Here is a 21,831-nt window from a genome sequence, read left to right as displayed (position 1 = left end):
AGGGCTTGAGTTAGCAACATAGTGGTGAGTTTAGAATGATGAGATTAACCTGAGAGGGCATCTTGCTTCTTGGAGTTTAAAGCAGGCAAAGCAGAAGAAGCAAAGTGAAGATGTAAAATCTTCATCTTTGGTGGTCTTCAAGCAGAAGTCAGGATGTTACTTTAGAGAAATTTTGTAGAAGAGATCCTTGGTCAAGGATTGCTAGAATTCATACCCTCTGAAGTCCTTTCCAGCCCTTAGATTTTGTGATTTAGTGAGATTCCCTAGATCTTTTCTTACCTGAATGATTATCGGGGGATGCTTCCTCTATCCTGCACACCTGTGCAGTTGGTATTTCTTCCACATGAATTGAAGAACTTAACAATTTATTTCTCTTGAATTTCCGTACTTGGATTCAGCCCATAGTTCTGTTTCATTGAAACTTTTTATGGCTTTTGATTCTGCCATCCAACACATTTGTTATTTCTCCTAGATCTGGGTCACTCAGAAATTTTATAATCATTCTTCCATCTGTGCTATTTGTTCAACAAATTTCAAGTCCACCTAAAGTATGATTATGCAGTCCTCAGCCTGCCATATTGTCCACAAGGGTATCATGAGACAATTGGCAAAGGTTAGGCTGAAATCCAGACACACCAAATCTAGGCCAGTACCCTGATAAACCAATCTTCCACATAAGAGATGAAATTCGTTTTTCACAATAAAATATTTCTGGCACTTTTATTTGCTTATTTCAATTTAGTTCAATTCAACAAATATTTAGTACCTACAAATTGTGCTAAGTAGTATTTAAAACAGCTTGCATTCCTAGTACATATGTTAGTAGGATTCATTCTTCTTGCTATGTCATCTTAAATGCATTCCTATATTGTCTATCTTTTAAAAAAAACTGTGTCCATTGTATTTTTTTTCTTAGCTATTTCACATAATTCAGTGTCATTATACTGACATCTCACCCCATTATAGACTTCTGTAGAAGAGTGAAGGTGGGGAGGGGGAAGCAGTGATTAAGTCATTTTTTGTTGGATAGTTGAATCTTCTTTAATTGTGTGGATATGATTTTTTTATCTTCTGTTTGAGACTGATTGGAATAGAAGCTATAAGTTAGGCTGACATGGGGACATGATGGGATATGTGTCCTGTCCAATAGAACCCTTATGGAAGAATACATGGCTAAAGTGCTGTAACTTTGTGGTGCAATGGAGATAGCTCTAGACTTCAAGTGAGAAGGCCTGTGCATAAATCCTGTCTCAGCCATTTACTTGCTCTATGATTATGAATAAATTACCTATTGTAGATTCAGTTCCCTCCTCTGAAAAAATAGTATTAATAAAACTCATTTCACAAGATGGTTGTGAGGAAAGTACTTTGCAGATCTTCAAGTATTACATGAATGTGCATAATTATTCTTTAAGTCAAGTTTGATAGAAATCCTGGATGAGGATAATAATATCTCTTCTGAAAATGCTGCCTTTCAGAATAGATTAATTCTAGACTAAATAAATTTTTCCCCACTCTGATTCATCTTCCCCTCATCTGTCAGTGATCCTTCTAAAGTGTAGGTATGGCAATATCATCTCTCCTACTCAATAAACTCCAGTGGCACCCCAGTATCAAGCATAAAAACTTCTGTTGGGTATTCAGTGCTCTATATAGCTTCCTCCCTCTACCCTAATTTGCATCTTTCCAGGCTTCTTACATTACAATTCAGTGTCAGCAGCCTTCTCACCATTTCTCTCACATAAAACACCATCAATGTGCATTTTTACTAATTGAAGCCCATACCTGAGAATACTCTTCCTCTTAATTTTTCTGGATTTATTCAGGTCCCAGCTGCAATTCTACCTTCCACAGGAAGCTTTTCCTGGTTCCCTCACTCCCCTATTTTGTGCCTTCTATTATCATTTCCTATTTAATGTGTGTATATCCTATTTCTACACTCATGTTTGTATGCTTCTTCCTCCAATGGGATGTGAGTAAATATATCCTAAATGGGCCCCACAAGTAAGCCTGGTTCTATATTCATGCCTGTTTCTTTGGAACACAGTAAAACAATGAGATAGGCAAGTGTTTGCTCTATCAGATGTTTAGAAAATTTCTAGGATAGAATTCTGGACTTCAAGATAAGAAATCTGAGTATTGCTCCCAGCTTTGTCAGATGTTTACCACACGTCCTTGAACAAGTCCCATTGCCTTCCTCAGCTTCACTTTCCTTATCTAAAATGAAAGTATAAGATTAAATCTGTTCTCCCTCCTCTCTCAAGTCCTCTTCAGTGGACCCTCCTAAGAAGAATTAGGGGAAAAACTAAACTAATTTTTTGTCATTTTGCACAACACATCTGGACTTTTTTGGCATCATGAGAAGGAACATCAGTGAGTGGGCAAAATTTTTTATTTGGCTCCTTCAAAATCTTGGTGAGAAATGTCGCTTGATTCTATAGTGGCCTTGGGTTATGTGGCCTTAGAAATCTACTAAAAACAAAAAAAAATGATTTATCTATGGTGAGGATGACTTGGAAAACTGGCAAGCATCATTTCCTGAGCCAACAATTTAAGTTGGTTTGAGAAAATCTTGCCTTCATCATGCCCAAAGTTATTGTTTCATAAACAAAGCCTGTCCTTCCTTCTACACTCAGGCACATATGTGTGTTCTCCCAAGTGCTGATTTAGTTTAAAGATTCCCTTTGGTTTATTCACTTGCTTATTGATGCACTGCCATTTTGCCTAATGACAAGCTTCTTCTGGGAATGTGGCGCTTTACCCCCGATGATAATGTTATCTGTATTGTCACATACAGGTCCTGGATGGGGACTGTGTTGCTAAATGACACTTGGCAACAGGCAAACCTCCTGTAGCCAAGTACCATTCCAGATCTTTAGCAGCATAATAAATCGCACGAATGGGATGCCAGCCATTCTTGGACTGTTTCCTTTCTGTGCTTACGTGCTGTGGACCCAGGGGGCGTCTAACTAAGTGGCACACTTTAGTCATCTGTGAATAACAGTATGTGCAAATGATATCTGGGAATTAGAGCATGCTTTCCTCAGCTGGAAGAAAGGAAATGCTTCTGGTGGCGAGCATTTACTTCTGACACTGGTCTACAGGCTCATCCCACTTTAATTGTTCCTGTATTTCTCTGTAGCCTTTTGAATTAAAATGTGGGAGGATTTTTACATTTGACCCATACAGTGTCCAGTTTTTAAGTAGCTATTTGGAGATGAAATGAAAGGTTTTGCAGAACCAAGTTGACAGGTGGCTTGGGTGATGGATACTCTCTCTTTCCTGAATTTTTGAATAACTATCCCTCCAAATATGCTATGTGTCAGAAGACTCATATAAAAATCACAAAGACCTATGTTTAAGTTGGCCCCTATTTATGTTAACTATATTTCTATGGACATTTGATCATTTAGTGACCCAAGGAATTCCCTAAGTTTGTTGGTTAAAGACCATAGCTGCTCATCTCTATTGGTAGAGGGAATTTCCACCCCATGAATTCCCTACTTCATTGAAATCACAAGTTTAGACAAAAAAAAAAACCCAAAAATTTAAATTTAAAAAACCAAATCAAATATCCTTCATTAGCTTTCTATTCTATTTTACATATTTTATTAAACTTGGTTTTTTTCTCTTTCTTTTCCCCCTCTTTATTCTTCTTCCTTTTAGTCAATCTGTAGGAGTATTATCAGCCTCTTCCAAATTATTATTCACTTTTTGCCTCACGTATCTTATACCTGAACATATTATTCGAAGGTAATTTAAAATTTAGCATGCCCTCAGTAACACAAGAAAAAACTTTAGAAAAACCATCTCAGGTTTTTCTCTTTATCTCTTACTCCCCTCCTTTTATGGAAACTGTTCTCATATCCATGTCCTGAACCTTACTGAATTGTAATAGACATTCATATTATTTTTGAAATATTTTCTTTCTTATGATGCTAGTTATTATATCAACCCCATGTAAATTATTGTAAATGTCAATCAATGAATGCCTGTTACCAAGACCACAACTATAAATATATATATATATATATATATATATATATATATATATATTCTAATATTTCTGTGGTTTTTCCTTTGACATCAGGGGTTGGCAGCTTTTCAAAAGTGCCATATCCAGTTGCCAATCCCAGTTATCCAAGAGTGCCAGCAGTGGAAGCAAAGCAGTAACTATGCCAAGTTTTGATAGAAGTGATTGCATATCAGCTCTCCCAACAGGGTAGAGGAAGGGCAGAAGCAGCAGCAATTTTTAGAAGTTAAAGTGACAGTGGTATGGTGGTGATAGTAAATGGCTTCCACATCTTTGAAAGGTTTTGTTCCTCAAAAAACAAGCCAGATGTATACATTTGAAGCCAACATATGTGGTTTTTTCATGATCTGACAACACATAAAAGAATGATTGTGATATAGCATCTACACAAAGATGGCAGCCCTAGTGAATTATCTTTCTGCCTTGAGAGGAGAGATGGAAGGGCCACAATTTCAGACCAGAGTCTGAACCTAATTTTTATCAAGTTCTCATCACTGGCCATCATCCTAGCTAGCAGCATAACCAGTTCAAGGTTTTGTGCATGTGTGTTTTTTTTAAATCAAGTTCTTTTATATTATCCACACTTAGACACAGACTACTAGCAGGATCTCTACCCAAAGTTCCTGCTTTCCTAATAACCTAATACAATACATTTGTATAAATTCCAAATGTATCTTCATAAAAGTAATAATAGATACTTAAGGAAGGGGAATCCTCAGTTCTGCAACCTGAATGAACATTCTGGCTATGAAAGTAAACATTGTTTCTTTTGAATTAGCTTCTCTCCCATCAAACTAAAAAGGCAAAAAGACCCAGCATCAGCATCAGAGGATGCTAAATCTTAAAGTTTTAATCTGAATCCCTACAACTAAGGAGGAAGTTGATGAAAACACTGCTTCTCTGGCAACTCTTAGTATGTCATAGATCCACACTGTTATGTTCTCAATTTCTGCAGCCTGACTGCCAATTCCACTGATAGTGATTGAATGATGGGAACAGCTATCATTAAGTAAATGACATTGTTTACTTCACATTGATAAGATTCTTCCTGGGATACCAAGTAGTTTTCCTACTATAAACTATAACACATTTATATATTGGTGTAATAGGTGCTAGAATCTAATCTAGTTCATGAAAATTGTTTTATTTCGCTACTTTAAAGAACAGGAAGAAAATATCTATTTATCTGTTCTTGTTAGGTGTTGGTCAATGAAACATTTAGGCTTGAATTAGAGGACTGTGAGCTCTCTAGCAACTTGAAGATTCTATAGAAAAATGAGTTCCCAGTGATTGAATTTATTAGATTACTTTCATTTTGAAGGTGGAATGAGGGGAAATTATAGAAAACTGGGGGCATCATATTAGTTGCTTAAATATGTTTTGACAAAACAGATTAATACTTTTTTTGTATTTTGGTCCTCCAAAAAGTGTGAAGAAGTTAAAGGTTTAAAACTGTCATTTATCAAATACTTATAGAACTGTTTAAAAGGCTCTTTTCATTTAAGTTTGAAAATTTTCAGATTGTTGAAAATGATTTGTTTTATTTGCAAGTTTTATGTCAAAGACCTCAATGAAGAACAGAGGAAACATGATATAATAAAAAACACATTGAACCAAGGGGAGAAAACAAATAATTTTGGCTTTAACATCTCCCAATTATATGTTGCTGTTCAGTCATTTCAGTAATGATACTGAATTTAAACTCAAGTCTTCCTGACTCTAAATCTGGCATTCTAACCACTGCACCATCTGGCTGCCTCCAAGATACAATAGGTACATTACTTTGACTAGAATGTATGTGTGTAAAGGAGCTATTGTTCATTCATTTCAGCCACATTTGAGTCTTCATGACCCTATTTGGGTTTTCTTAAGCAAACAAGATTGATCCGGGATCACTCAGTAGTTGTAAAAGACTGAATTTGAGCTCAAGTCTTCATTACTCCATGCCTCACACTATCCTTTGCACTATTTCACTGCTCTGTGTGAAGGAGAGGACTGTGCAATGAGTCTAGAAAGATATAGACTGAAGCTTTGACTAGGGAGGATTTTAAATGACAAGTTATGGAGTTTGTATTTCATCCTGGAAGCAATAGGGAGCCATCAAAGGCTTTTGAACACACTCTTCTGATGAGATTTTTGCTTTAGGATGCTTATTCTGGCAACTATATAGAGAATAGATCGGAGGAAAAGGAGTCTAAAACCAAAGAAATTTAAAGTCCAATTACAAGGCTGTTGCAGCAGTTCAGGCAAACTCATGTTTTCCTGCACATGCCTTATGCTTTCCTGCCTTCAGTCTTTCCTTGATGGTTTTCTTCTAACCTGGAATTTCCCCTCCCATCCCTCTAGTTCCACCCAAGAATCTCAGATTTAGAAACAAGCTTACATCTAAATAAGAAACTCCCTACAATACTTGGGTCATTAGCCATCCAGACTGAATTTGAACACTTCTAGTTATAAGGACCTCACTACCTCTTGAAATGTCTTGATTCACTTTGCACTATCTAGAATTATTAGGAAGTTTCAAAATATTGAACCTCAATTGACTTCTTTTCAAATACACTCATTGTTCCTAGTTTAATTTGGGCCAGTTAGAAGAAGGTTAATCCTTCTTCTTTTGAGGACCTTCTTGATGACAACATGTGACCCGATTAATTCTTTATTTTTCCATCCTTAGTTCTTCCAACTGATCCCTATGTAGTAGTGGTTCTCAAACTCTTTTTCTCAGTATCTTTACGGTATTAACAACTATTGAAAATATGTCCAAAGAGTTTTTGTTTATATGGGTTACATAATAGATATTTATCATAAATAGAAAAAAAATAATTTTGAATTTGTAGACCCTCTGAAAGAATTTTAGAGACCTTCCAGGATTCACTGCACCACACTTTGAGAACCACTGCCATATAGCATGACTTATAGTACTTAAAATATTCTTATCATTCTGCTTAGCCTTCTCCAGATGCATGCTATCATTGTTCTTTCTTACATAAAAATCTGTCTTTTGGATTTCATCTTTCATTATGCTAGGGAACACCAATGATCACTGGGAGAAATTCATTAGGGTAATTTCCTGTGGAGCTTAATGAGGCTAGGTGAGCAGTTGTTTTATAAGTCGACTAAGGGCTCTTGAAATCAATCTACAAGTCTTTAAATGCCTACTGTGTGCCTACTGTGAAATGGGATACAAAGAAAAAAAATGAAATACTCTTGGCCTTCAAGAAGCTTGCATTATTTAGGGACAGACAACATGTACACTTAGAAACAGAGGTAAGCTGAAGACTGCTCTAATGGGCTTGCAAGAATTGATTATTAGTTTTGATGTACACGATTATACCTCAGAAATTATAAAACATTACATGAGGATAGAATCAAGATGGCAGAGTAAAAACAGGAAACATTACAACAGGACTTGATTTTGTTTTGTTGGTTATTTAGATTTGAATGTTAATGTAGATTAAACTTGAGAACCGATGTTTATTATTCTTTTACATAGAGGTTGTTAAACTTTTACTCATTTCCTTTGCAAATCACTATATATGAAACAAATGCAAAGTAATTTAGGAGAAGGGAGGTACTAGCAAGTAGAGGTTGAAGAAAAGGCTCAACTAAGAAGTAGCCTTGAGCTGAATTTTGTAGAAAACTAGAGTTGTAAAACACTAAGGAGAGGAGAGAGCTTGATGAAAGAATAAATAGCTTTGTGTAGACACAAAGAAACATCAATAAGCTCAGTTTGACTCCAAGTAGATATAGAAAACTAGGTGGTTGGGCAACTGAGTTTCAGTGAATAGAGCACTGGTGAAACAATCAGGAAGACCTTAGTTCAAATCCTATCTCAAATACTAACTGTGTGACTCTGGGCAAGTCATTAACCTCTGTTTGCCTTGATCCACTGGAGAAGGATATATATTTTTGGCAAGAAAATCCCCATATTCAATGTGATCATGAAGGAGTCAGATATGACTGAATAACAATGATAGAAGGGTTCATGAAGCACTCATATTTAATAAAGATAGAAGGTGGAAGATTTAAAAGCACCTTCAGGGGAGGAAATATTTTTTAAAAGGAGAACAGCCCTTTTTTGTGGTGGTAAAGAATGGGAAACTGAGGGAATACCTATCAATTGGGGAATGACTGAACAAGTTGTGGTATATGAATAGAATGGAATATTACTGTTCTATAAGAAATAATGAGTAGGCTAATTTCAGAAAAGCCTGGAAAGACTTAGATGAACTAACGCTGAGTGAAGTTAACAGAACCAGGAGAATATTGTATGCAGTAATAACAAAATTATGTGATGATCAACTATGATAGACTTAGTTCTTCCAAGAAATGCAAGGATCCAAGACAATTCCAAAAGGTTTGTGATGGAAAATGTTATCTGCATCCAGAAGAACATGGAGACTGAATGCAGATCAAAACATACTATTTTCAATTTATTTTGGAGGTTTATTTTCTGTCTCATAGTTTTCAGCTTTTGTTCTAATTTTTCTTTCACAACATGACTAACATGGTAATGTATTTGACATGATTTTACATGTATAACCTTTATCAGATTGCTTGCTATCTTGAGGAATGGGGAAGAAAGGAAGGGAAGAAAAATTTGGAACTTAAAAATCTTACAAAAGTGAATGTCAAAAACTATCTTTACAAATAATTGGGAAATAAAATAAAATACTACTGAGTGGAGAATTGGAGGTGATGGGGAAGGAGAACAGCCAACAGGCATCAGTGGAAGCAGAAAACAAGTCGGAGATACAGTCAAATCTCACATGAAGTGAGATTGTTACCCTGGAATTACGGCCACCCTTATTACAGCACTGGAAGCCTGTTCTGTGATATTCAAATAGATTCCCCTCCTTCAGTGAAGCAAAGAGAGCCGGAAAGACAAATGGTATTAAAACTTAAATTCTTCTCCAAACCAATTGTCTCCCTTTCCCCTACTGGGTTGGTTTGGGGGAAATTAAGGAAGACATTAAATTCATATTTCTTAGAAGCCCAGAGAAGAATGCTTATCTTTGTGCATAAAATTCTGAGCACAATACCTGCAATATAATAGGTGTTTAATGAATGTGGATTGGTTGATTGATTGATAGGAAGGAAAGAAGCTGCAAATAATTATATTATCGATTTTCCTTTTTATCTACCATGCTATTCTAACTCAATTAAATACTTGATCTTTTGGGGTTTTTTTTCCTATTGTTTTGGTCTCTGTGAAATGGAAAAATACCTTGAGCTGTATATGTATAGTTATGGTTACTCAAAACATCTCACACTGAACCCAAGCAGTAAGAAGTTCCAGAGGTAGGTGGAACCCATGTCTGTGACATCTAGAAAATGATTCCCAGAATAAGGGAGTTAACATCCTTGAAACATATCCTAGCTGGAATGCATGCATGTAAACATATATAAAAACATGCACAGATGTTTGTATGAATTCTAGCACAGGCTATGTATCAGGAGTGTTAATTCTGGTAATCATATTCCATTAATGCATCCTAAAATTAAATCTTTTTTTTGGCTGCCATGTCACACTGTGGACTCCTAGTGAACTTGAAGCCTGTCATATGCTAAGGAGCCAAATTGGAAGGGGACAGATGTTATATACCCGAGATTCAGGTCACACAGTTGCCAACTTTTTTGAGGATATAAGAAACAGCTTTAGAGCTGGTGGGGGTCATTTTCAAAGCTAGAAACTGGCCCTTGTGTTGCTATGGAGTAGGAGGAATAATTCAGTAGTTGTATAAGAGCATTGAGTCTGTGTATAGCATAACATAGTCCACTAAAACTAAAAATGGTTTGAACGAAAGCCACCACTTAGCCCAATCTCTTCCATCCTGTTCTTATACAGTTGAGGTTTTGAATACAAATGTAAGACTCAACATTTGTCCCTGACAAACCTTATTTTATTATATCCAACTCTCCTAGGATATCCCTATTTGAATGTCTAAGGCCTATCCATACTTCAAAATTCTGTCAACTTCTTCCTTCTCTATGAAATCCTCTTTGATCCCTTTATCAATTCTCCTTAAATTTCCAAAATCATCTACTATTATTATACAGTATATAACAGTATTATACAGTTAGCATTGTTCTTCCTATTATTCTTACATTTTCAGGTGCATATGTCTATTTCTAATAAATTATAAACTTCTAAAGAACAGTTATATTTTTAGATGCTTATAAGATACATAACTGCTATTTAAATATTTAAAGATAAATTGAACAGTTAAATCTTAGTGAGATTCATATAAAGGTTAGAGCAAATCACTTAGGATAAAGGTATCCTAAAGTGCCTTATCTCAATCTAAGAATTTGTGTTTAATGTTCCAAAAATTAAGCCCTTAGGTATACTCATGAAAACAGAGCTGATACTGATCTCTTAGAATAATTTAATCTTCAAGGTCTGAATTTCAATTATGTGACCAAAAAGTAAATAGTTTTGAATTTATTAATTAGGATGACATTTTATCTTCAAAGACCATGAATTTAGGAGATTAAAAAAGTCAAGAGTTTTAACTTCTCTTTAATACCATAAAGACAGTAGGTAAAATATTTGGGTTTAAGATGATCATTTGTTATTATATACATTTATCATTATTGACAATATCTGTACCAGTTTTTGCTTATTCTTTTACTAATAACCAACTATCAGAGAATATAACCATTCAATGAAGATCTACTGAGCTAAGTTCATGTTTTCCTTGGGGAAAAGCATTAACATTGGGCTTCCCAAAGTGCATTGAATTTGTTCTGTTACTTGTAGGTAACTTAGTGAATAGAGCACTGGGGCTGGTGTCAGAAAGTTCAAGTTCAGCCTCAGACACTTAAGTGGAAGCTGGACAAGTCACTTAACCTCTTTGCCTCAATTTCCTCAACTGTAAAATGGGAATAATAATAGTGCCTATCTCACAGGGTTATCTATCATAAGGATTAAATTAGAGATTTTTTATGGCATTTGTAGTACAGTGCCTGGCACATATAAGTACTATATAAATGCTAGCTATTATAATAATAATCATTATTATGTATATACTTGTACTTGTACTCCAACTTTTCAAAGGAAATCAGGACTTGTGGTGATAGAATATCAGCAGAGAGGAAAGTTAAGTAACAAAGGTCTTCACTCCAGTGAAGACCTTTGTTACTATATAGATAGATAGGTAGATAGATATAGATATATTATATATATAACATATATATCCATATATATGGATATATATATATATCCAGTGAAGACCTTTGTTACTATATAGATAGATAGATACATACATACATACACACATATAAACACATATGTTGTTTCTCTCAAAAGAGCATAAGTTCCTTGAAGGCAGGAGCTATCTTATTTTTGCCTTTACATTCTTAGCACCTAGAACAGATCCTAGTGCATAGTAAATATGTATTTAATAAATGCTTGTTGATTGATTTCAACAATCAGATAAGTAGACTGAGGGGAATTTTCTGCTTAGAGAAAGTCAAGATCAAAGCTTGGACACTGGAAAATCACAAAGATGACTGGGAAATAGTGAAAAGTCCAGTTTGGCTAGAGCATATTTAAAGAAGAAAAAAAAAAAACTCAATAAGGCTATAAAAGTAGATTGACACCAGTTAATGCAAATATGAATAAAAATGGCAGGATTATTCATACTTATAAAAGATGTTAAATTTGAAGATCTTAATCTCTTACATTGACTTAATGAGAGCCCATTTTTTATCTATATCTGTCTTCTAAGTAGAAATAAAATCTTGACTTATCTGTGAAAACATGAAACAATAGGAAAAGATGGGTAGTTAAGGCAAAGGGACTTTCTTAGTCTTGGAATACTTAGTGAAAACTAGCTACATTTTCATTTTCATTGGGGCCAGATTGATAGATAGATAGATAGATATAAATATAAGTGGTGATTTAATAGTTTTCTATTGTACCTTTCTTGTATTAATAATTTCATAATAATAACTGGTTATATAAACTTTTCAATAATATATTCAATGGAAAATACTTAGATTTAGTAATCAATATTTTGCCATACTTTGATTTCTCTATGAGTACCTTATTTGATTAATATAGGTACTCTCTTTGCCTACCTCAAATCATTATTATTATTATATAAATACTTTTCCTAATACCATTCCTTTAATTGACATCAATTATTATATATTCAGCAATTATAACCATTATATTAATATATCACAATTGTTCTCTACTGCTGGACACATCCTCAATTTTTGATTCTTTAATGCAACAAAATATAAGTGCTATAAATTCTTTTGTACATATGGATTTTTCCTTTTTTTCTTTGGTCTCTTCAGGGAATAGGCCTGGTAATGGTATTATTGGGTAAAAAGTTTAATAACTTTTTGGACTAGTTTCATGTCCTTTTCCCAAAATGGCTGTATCACTTTACAGCTCTGCTGGTGATACATTAGTGTGCCTGCCTTCTTTTGTCCTGTTCAAAAACTGTCATTTTTATTTTTTTTTACTCTTCACACAATTTAATGTGTATGATATGAAACCATAGAATTATTTTAATTTGTTTTTCTTTTATTATTAGTGATTTGGAGCATTCTATCATTTGAATGCTGATAACTTTGATTTCATCTTTTGGGAACTGCTTTTTTATAGCCTTTGATCATTTATCTTTTGGGAAATGGGTTATAGATTTAAATCAGTTTCCTATGCCTCTTGAAAATCAAAACTTTATACAAGAAACTTCCAGGCTTAGATGTTAACTTTTTGTCTTACATGAAATATTTTGTCACTAAATATTTTGAGTAGAGAAGCAATGTAATCAGACCTATACCTGAGGATAATAATTTTTTAAAGGATGGATTATTTTGAAGGAGGTGAAATTTAAAGCAATAATATTGAAAGACAATTCTGAGGTTTCATCTATACTGGAAAACTACCTCTACCAAGAAAAATCAAGTCACTCTTTGGCTTGATGAGTGAGTCACAAGAAGTTACCTGAGGAAGTAGAGGTTAAGTGTTTTACCCAGGTTTATATGTCTAATAAATATAAGAGACAGGATTGAAATACAGTTCTTCTGCACTCTATCTATACTTGGTATATCTATCTATTAAATCAGTGCACTAAATCCGATTTAAAAAGTCCAATGATCACTCTTGATAGCACCAAGAACACCTCTATCTTGACCCACAAACTGACCCTTTTCTTCTTCCAAGCAAGACACTGAAACACAGTCAATCAACTAACATTTATAAGACACTATTGGAAAGGCAAAATGCTGTCACAGAAGATAAAGTGCAAACAAATTAATAGAAGCCCATCCCTCAGACATTTGGGCAAAGTGAACAAAAAGTAGATGGTTAAATGAATCCAGTTGTTGGTGGTATCTATAGTAGACAGCAAAGGTTGAGCCAGACCTGAATGATGAAATGAAGAAGTAGTAAGATAGAATTGTTTTAAAATCTTGACTAAGGATCAAAGAGATGTCAAAATGAAAGTTCTGTTCAAAGATTCATCCTCTATTACACTGTAAGTTCCTTGAAGGCAGAAATTGTGTTTGCTCTTTTTATATCCTTAGCACTTAGCCCAGTACCTAGTACATAGCAGGTTCTTAATAAATGTTTATTGGCTGATTTAATTTAGAGGGATGTAGCCTGAAAACAAGACTAGCTTTGTTGCTATGCCAGAAATTCAGTGGGAAGTTATTGATTGACCTCAAGCTCTGTCCCTCACCAGCTGTGTGACTTTGGGATAGTCACTTCATCTTGCTGAAAGTCAGCCTCTTTCTTTATAAAATGAGCAGATGGAGGACTCCCTCTTGTTCTAGCCATTCTATAATTATGTAATTCTATACTTCAGAATTAGTGGCAGCATTCATGAAGAAGCACCCTATATTGTGAAGGAACAAGCTAGAGGACTGGGTTACTTTGTATTATGGGCGCTTAGAGGGAGGGGTGCCTCTAAAGTAATACATAAACTTTGGGGAAGAGACACTGGGCTTTACTAAGCTGTTCCCACTGTGTGCATATATTAATGAGAAAATTGTTGAATGATTGCAAAAGATCTTCATAACTAATACTTTACACTAAAAAATGGAGGTGTGAGTCTTCCTAATGGCAAAAGGTCAAGATGATCCTTAATGAAGTTCTTATAATGAACAATGGCTGTCATTCCATCTTTCCCCTCCATGAAGTATATTGAAGGACAGTGGTACTTAAAACGAGGTTAAAATGACTACATTAATGAAATCACATTTGAATGGTTCTCCTATCTTTTCCTTTGTTTCTCTCTAGTTTAATAAGCTATTTTCCTAGGAGGCGAGGAACTCCACTAGTTTCTCTATTAAGTAGCCCTTAATATATTGGAAACAAGGGCTAGTCATTTGTCTGCTTTCCTAGCAATGAGAACTTATCTGTGCTTAGGGCACTTGTGGAGGCTGGTTTAGGTTTTACCTAAAACTAATTTTTTCTTGAGCTCATGGGAAACGTAACTTTCTTATGACTCGGCATACTGCTGATTACTGTCTTTGTTAGGCAGCAATGAATCTGTAAAGTGCTCTGGAAGAAAAATATACTAAATGGGTATATAAGGTGTCCCACCAAGCTCCAACTGCACTAAAACTTTGTATGTGAGTCTTGTATGTGAGTATATATATATAGTAAGTTATAAGATATAACACTTATAAACTTTAATGAAGATATGAGTTTTAATAGCTTAAAACTACATTAAGATTTAGGCTACCTTGTGTTAAGATATGTCATCAGACAAGCAGAGTGATGCAATGGATAGAGGACTAGCCTTGTAAGCAGGAGTGCCTGGAGGCAAGTCCTAACATACTTCTATGATTTAGTGCCCCCTTTTAAGACTTGATGAGTTGCTGATCCATATTAAAGGAAGAAAGTTCTCCCCTGAGATTTCTTTTGTCCATGAAATCAGAGGTCTGGATCAAAACAACAATAAAAATAGTTTTATTGAACATTACTAAAATATTCCAAATCTTAAATTGACAGTTTTTTTTCCATTAAAAAGAAAGCTGTAAAATTTTTATGGCATTAACCTGCCAGGAACAGTTCTTCTGCTAGTCAGAGCATTTTGCTTTATTTGAATGTGGCTTTGCAGTTTAAATGTTTCTACATATATTATCATATCTGATTCTCACAATAAACTTGTGAGATATATTGTCATCCCTATTTTGTAGATGAGGAAGTTGTCAATCATAATTGTTAAGCAAATTTCCAGGGTCATTGCAAGACCTAAAATAGATTTTCATATTCTTAGACAGGTATTCTCTTCATTATGCTATATCTCTGTGGACTCAGACTCCCTAGATGATGTCAACAAGTGAAAATCCAATAACATCAAAAGTAGCAAGCATTTATTAAGCACTTATTATTTATCAGGTCTTATTTCAAGTGCTGGGAATACTGAGAAAGGTAAAATCACAGTCCCTGACCATAAGGAGCTCACATTCTAGTGAAGGAGGCTAAAGCAAACAACTATGTACATACAAGATATAGATATAATAGAAGGTAACAGAGGAAAGGCTCTGGGGAAGTAATATTGGTGGTATTTGAGCTACCTCATGCCTGACAGGACAGCTAATAAGAAGGAATATAAAGATGGATAATCTTGCACAAGAAGCAACATAAAGACTAGGGTCAGGGTCATTGAATCAAAGAGTTCATTGAGCAGACTGGAAGAAACACTGGAAGAAGACTAGAAAGTTAGGAAAAGGTGAAAGTGATAAATATTGTAAAATCAAGTAAAAGATTTTATATGTGATTCTATAGTCAACAGGGAGCCATGGGTGTTTCTTGAGTTGGAAGATGAGATTCTCAGATGCATGTGTCTCAGGATGATTTCCTTGGCAGTGGGTAAAAGATGGATTAGCACAAGAACACATTTGAGGCAAAAACATCAACCATCATACTATTATAAAAGTTCAGGAGTAAGGTGATAAGGGTTTGTCCCAGGGTTATGGCAATGTGAGGAGAAAGAAGGGGGCATATACAAGTAATGTTATGAATGCAGAAATAAGATTTATTGATTATTTGACTACATAGGATGAATATAAGTGAAGACTCAAGACTGACAACAAGATTATGACTTTGGATAACTGAGAGAATGTTGATGCTTTCAACAATAATAGGAAAGTTCATTTGAAGGCAGTATTTGGGAGGAAAGATTGTGAGAGGTTTTCTTTTGTACATGTTTAGTTTAAGATGTTTAGGGGATATCCAGCTTAAAATGACCAAAAGGGAGTTGAAGATGCAAGACTGGAGATCAACAGAAAAGTTAGACCTAGAAAAATAGGCAGAAAATCATCTGCTTATTGCTAGTAATTAAATCTATGGGAGCTGATGAAATCAACATGTGAATACTAGTGAGGGAAAAGAAAAGGTCAAGAGATACCTAGAAGACACCCATAATTGGATTTATGATTGGAGATCCAACAAAGAAGACTGAAAAAGCATAATCAAATAGGAGGAAAATCAAGAGAGTATCAGGAAAAATTTGAGAGAGATTATCAAGAAAAGTTTGGTTATCAGTATCTAAGTTTATGGAAAGGTCAAGAAACATGAGAACCAAGAAAAGATCATTATATTTAGCAATTAAGACATCATTAGAGAGAGGAGTTTCGTTTGAATTACAAGGTTGAAAACCAGACTTTAGAAAGTTTGGGAGAGAGAGTGAGAATAGGGAATGAAAAGATCAATTATAGATTGAGGAACATAGAAAAAATTTAAAAGTATTTAGTCATGAAAGGAAGGAGAAATAAGAAAGCTACCAGGATTTTTTAAGAATGGGGGAGATGTGAGGATGTTGGTAAGTAACATCACATTGTCAAAAAAATAAAATAATTAAATTCTCTATCCTACCCTAACTCTACCTCTAGACCCTCTAGTGAAAAGATCATGAGTCCAGTAAGACGAAGTATCCTACCACTCCTGCTTTTTCTTCATTGTCAACTCTCCTCACCTAGATATTCACTCAAATCATCTTCTCAAAATGAATCTATTACCTAACCTCCATCACTGTGGCTTCACAGTAGGGCAAGATAAAGGTAAATATGAATACCTCTCAGTAGACATCACTTCTTCTGGGATTCAAAGATAAATAAATATAACATCTTCAGAATGGAATGGATATTTTATCTAGCTTAGCAGGATTATTTTTCAGATGAAGAAACAAGAATTTCAGAGAAGTTAAATACCTTGTATAAAATCAAACAGCTAGAAATGACTCAAGCATAAAAATCATGTTCCTTCATTCTTCTCTCCAACTTATCCCGGGTTAATTTTTTGGATTCAATATGTAGATATTAAGTTCCAAATATGAGATAAATCAACTATTGAGTACTATTTCAGAGAATCATCATTATGTGAGATGTAGTACAGAGCCCACCCACAACAAAATCTGTTACTTTGTCAAAGAAACATATATACATTTTCCATTAAGAAATAAAATATAATATGCTGAAGAAAACAACATTGCTTAATTAAACCTTGAGCTGCCTTATAAATAAATTTTGCTAGGAATAATAGGTATTTCAATTTGAATTAGGCTGAAAACATCACACATGATAATACTTAAAGGGCACTGGAATATAGAGCAGACTAAATCCCCAGTAGTCATAGCCATATTCTAAATAGAATTCCATTCATACAAGTTTTTCAGGTCTTCTTGCTTTCTCACTATCTGGGAAATATTGAGAAGCCACATAAATTTGGATATTTACAACCTTGGGTTAAATAAAGCATTTGCATTTTTATAAATGTTTATATGCCCTCCTCCTCCCTATTTGAGCACATTTGCATGTTAAACTGAGTGTCATTGGCAATGGCCTTTAAGATGATCTGAATTTTCATCAAGTGAAAAACTGAGAACAAGTAAATTGAGATCCACGCAGCAGTGCTTAAGGGTACTCCCCTTGCTTCTCATTTAGTTGGTTAAAAATAAGTAGTTAAAGGTCATTTTTTTTTTTACTTCACTGAAGATCTAATGGTATAAGATAATAACAGCTCACGTTTGCATAACAAAATTGCAGAAATGTGAAAGTAGAAAGAAATCTCAGTGGCTATCCAGTCATGAAAGTAATCACCATTATAACATACATTACAAGTGGTTGTCCAACCTCTGCTTAGAGACCTCCAACGAAGAGAAGGACTTCAGTATTGCAAAACATTTACTTATAAATACATATTTCATTTGAGTTTCACAATAGCTCCGTTAGATAGATGTTCTTACACATTTGTAGTCTCCATTGTACAGATAAAGAATTTGAGGCTTAGTGAGTTAGCCACCTGACTAAAGTGATACAACTGATCAGTGGCAGATTTCCAATATGGATTACCTGACTTTAAGTCCAATGATCTCTCCCCAAGGCTTTTCCCAAGATTCATATTTAATCCTTCTCTAGAGTACAATATTAAATTCACAGCAGATTAAAGTGAATGTTCATTGTATAATATAGGAAAAAGCTTCCAAGGCCACCAAAGATACTGAAGTCTGGATGGTGGAATACCCACAACATTCACCCATATAGACATTCTGCAGTCCATTGGTTCTTTAGTTGTTTTGTTTCTGTGACATAGCAAGTGCCTACACACAGAACTCTGTAAACAAAAAAGGAGCCATAAGTAAGTCCATTAATGCTACAACTAGCCACACACAAAATTCTAAAAACAGACCCAGGATCAGCAATCCTAGCCACACTATAGATACAAACCTCCCTTTGATTTGCAGCCTTAGCAGTATCTTGCATTATTTGTTATCAACCTAGTTCTGCCTCTGTATCTCAAAGGCTAAATAACACTACTTTTCTTAAAGAGATTCTCCAGTTTTCTCTACTGTGTTTCAAATAAGTTTGGTTATTTTTGTTTTCCTAATAATTCATGGGGGAAGCCAGATAATGCAGTGGATAAAGTATTAAGTCTGGAGTCAGAAAGACTAGTTGTGTGATTCTGGGCAAATCACCTAACTTTTCTCTGCCTCAGTTTCATCATCTATAAAAAAAAATGCTAATAATAGCAAATACCTCTAAGGGTTGGGAAAAAATAAAATAATGTTTGTAAAGTGCTTTGTAACCCTTAAAACTCAATTTAAATAGTATTATTGCTATTGTTATTACTTATATTTCATGTTGTATTTATTGGTGTATGTCTCATTTCCCTATTAGATTGTGATTTCTGTGGAGACAGGAATATGATCATTTAATCTTAGTACAACACTTTCCACAGCTTTATTGTTTACTGAAGGTCAAGGTAAAATCTATCATATTTCTAATTAGAAAACTAAAGTAAAATGGAAGGCTCCAGAATGGAGTTAAATCCAAGGACTAAATTACAGAAACAACTGGATTGCTTTTACCAATACTATTTAGTCAGGAAATTGTCATTAAGATTTTTTTAATGTATTGAAGGTGCATTAAAAATGATATCAACAAAGGGGCCTCATTTTCATAGTTTTTGTACATATGGGAGCCAAATGAATTTCAGCCAAAACCCAATTTCAATTCTTTAATTACCTAAGGTACTCTTACTTGAATACTCGCCATATGCATGAAAGCACAGGAGTGTAACTTGATTGGAACATTTTCCCTGAGTTTAATATTTCCCTCAGAATTGAATATTCTTCTATTGGGAATCTGAAGCCTGGCTGAGATATCTACAAAATCCTGAGGCTTGATATGATTAAACCATGCACACAGCTGCTCCTTGGTGTCCCTTCAGATTTAGGCAGCTACTGTCCCCTTTGTCTATACTACAACAAATGTCAAACTAGAAAAAAAGAGATCATTTTCTCTATGAGGCTTTATGTGGGTTTTCTTTGTGAAATACTAGAATTTTGCTATGTCATTAACTATGCAGAGAATTTGGTATAGGTTTATTGTCTTGGATCCCAAGGAATTTACAAATAGCAAGGTGATATAGTACAGGGCTTTTAAATTTTTTTTCCACTCATGATCCCTTTTTGCCTGATAATTTTTACAAAACTCTGGGTATATAGGCATATAAATGAGTAGAAAAATCAAACGTACTGATAACAAATCATAATTTCACATTCAGTTATATGATCCTATATGGGGTTGCAACCTACAGTTTTAGAAGTTTTAGTGTAGTGGGTAGAGCAATATTGAGGAAAATTTGAGCTCATATACTTCCTCAGACAGACACTAACTGTGACTGGCAGTTAACCCGTCTCAATTTCTGTTTCTTCTACAAAATGGACATAGTATTAGTACTACCTCATATGGTTTTGATGATCAAATGAAATAAAATGCATAAAGAACTTTTTCAACAATAAAGTACTACATAAATCTTAGCTATTATTATTTAGTAATACCTACCAAAAAGGACTTTGCTGTAAGTTAACTATCTAAGTCCTAGCAATTGTTTCTGTTTTGGCCAAAAACCCTGATGATTTTCCTCTCCTTGGTTGATTTTCTTTTCCTTTGACTTGGTAAAGATGATCCTTTGCCTCATTTCTTACCTATCATTAATCACTGATTGAGCATTGCTTCAGACAAATTGAAACCTGTTAAAGACCTTGATTAAATAGACCAAATTCTCCTATTTTTATCCAGAGCAATTTCCAGTTATCCTGATCTATATCTGGCCACTAGACTCAGATGGCTCTGGAGGGGAAACTGAGACAGGTAACCTTTTACAGCCCTCCCTCCCTTAAATCTAATTCACTTGCCATTCATGACATCACCTTCCTGATGGCATGGTACTATTCAAGAACAAAGGACAAAACAACAATACAACCTGACCCAAAAAATCTTCAGTGTGGACTCATTATAACAAGACTTCCACAGACTATGGTCTGTGACCCAAATTTTCTTCTTTTCCATTATATCCTAGGCCCATGGAAAATTAGAAATGGGAAGGACTAACTATAGACATTCCCAAAGCTCATTTCTGAGTCATCTTCTCACTATATGTTTTCTTTTCACTATATATTTTCTTTACACTATATATTTTTTCTCAGTGACCTATTCACCTCCCATGGAATCATTTAGAATCTCTATTTAAAGGCCTCCCAAATTTGTATATCTAACCCTCATCTCCTGAACTCCAGTCCCACATTATCAACTTTCTATTAGGTGTTTCCAATTTCTATAGGCACCTGAATTTCAACAAAACTCATCTACAATTCTACAAAAACATTTTTCTTCTACATTTCTCAAATTTGTTTTGAGTGTACCCGCCATGCTTTCAATCACCCATGTTCAGACCTTGGTATTACCATAATAAAATCCTCACTCTCCCTTGTCAAACAGTTGCTTAGGCTCATTAAATCTATCTCCAAAACATCTCTTTGTATTTGTATCCTTTTCTACTTCTATCCTATGCCACATCCTATGCCATTCTATCCAGTATTTCAACCTCTTTTTCCTGGACTATTGCACTAGCCTCTGATTGGTCCCCTTACCTGTATTCTCTAATCTATTCTCTACATAACTACCAAAGTAATATTCTTAAAACTCAATAAACTTCAAAAGTTTCACATGATCTCTAAGATGAAACTCCTGTGTTTGACATTTAAACCCCCTTTGCAATCTTACTCCTGTTTATCTCTCAGGTCTTATATATTAATCCCTTTCACATTCGATGTGATCCAATTTTACAAACACCATTCCATCTCCTGTTGCCATGCTTTTGGATAGGTTGTTCTCTCTACCTGAAATGCATTCCCTGCTTTGCTTTAATTTCTTAAAACCATTAGTTTTTATTGAATCTCATGCCATTTAAATGAGCTGATCCTCCAGCTTCAAGTGCCCTTCTCCACCAAAATGACCTTGTATTTAATATATGGACATACATA

General features: G+C 34.7%; 1 protein-coding gene across 2 annotated transcripts in view; it reads left to right on the top strand.

Moving 5' to 3' along the window:
* RAB27B (RAB27B, member RAS oncogene family) overlaps positions 1-21,831 on the top strand; it is a 206,641-nt gene that overhangs the window by 56,544 nt on the left and 128,266 nt on the right. The gene's annotated exons all lie outside the window — the stretch shown is intronic.

The sequence above is a fragment of the Sarcophilus harrisii genome, chromosome 1 (assembly GCF_902635505.1).
Source record: "Sarcophilus harrisii chromosome 1, mSarHar1.11, whole genome shotgun sequence".
In the NCBI taxonomy this organism is placed as follows: domain Eukaryota; kingdom Metazoa; phylum Chordata; class Mammalia; order Dasyuromorphia; family Dasyuridae; genus Sarcophilus; species Sarcophilus harrisii.
This window is presented reverse-complemented; position numbering and strand designations above follow the sequence as displayed.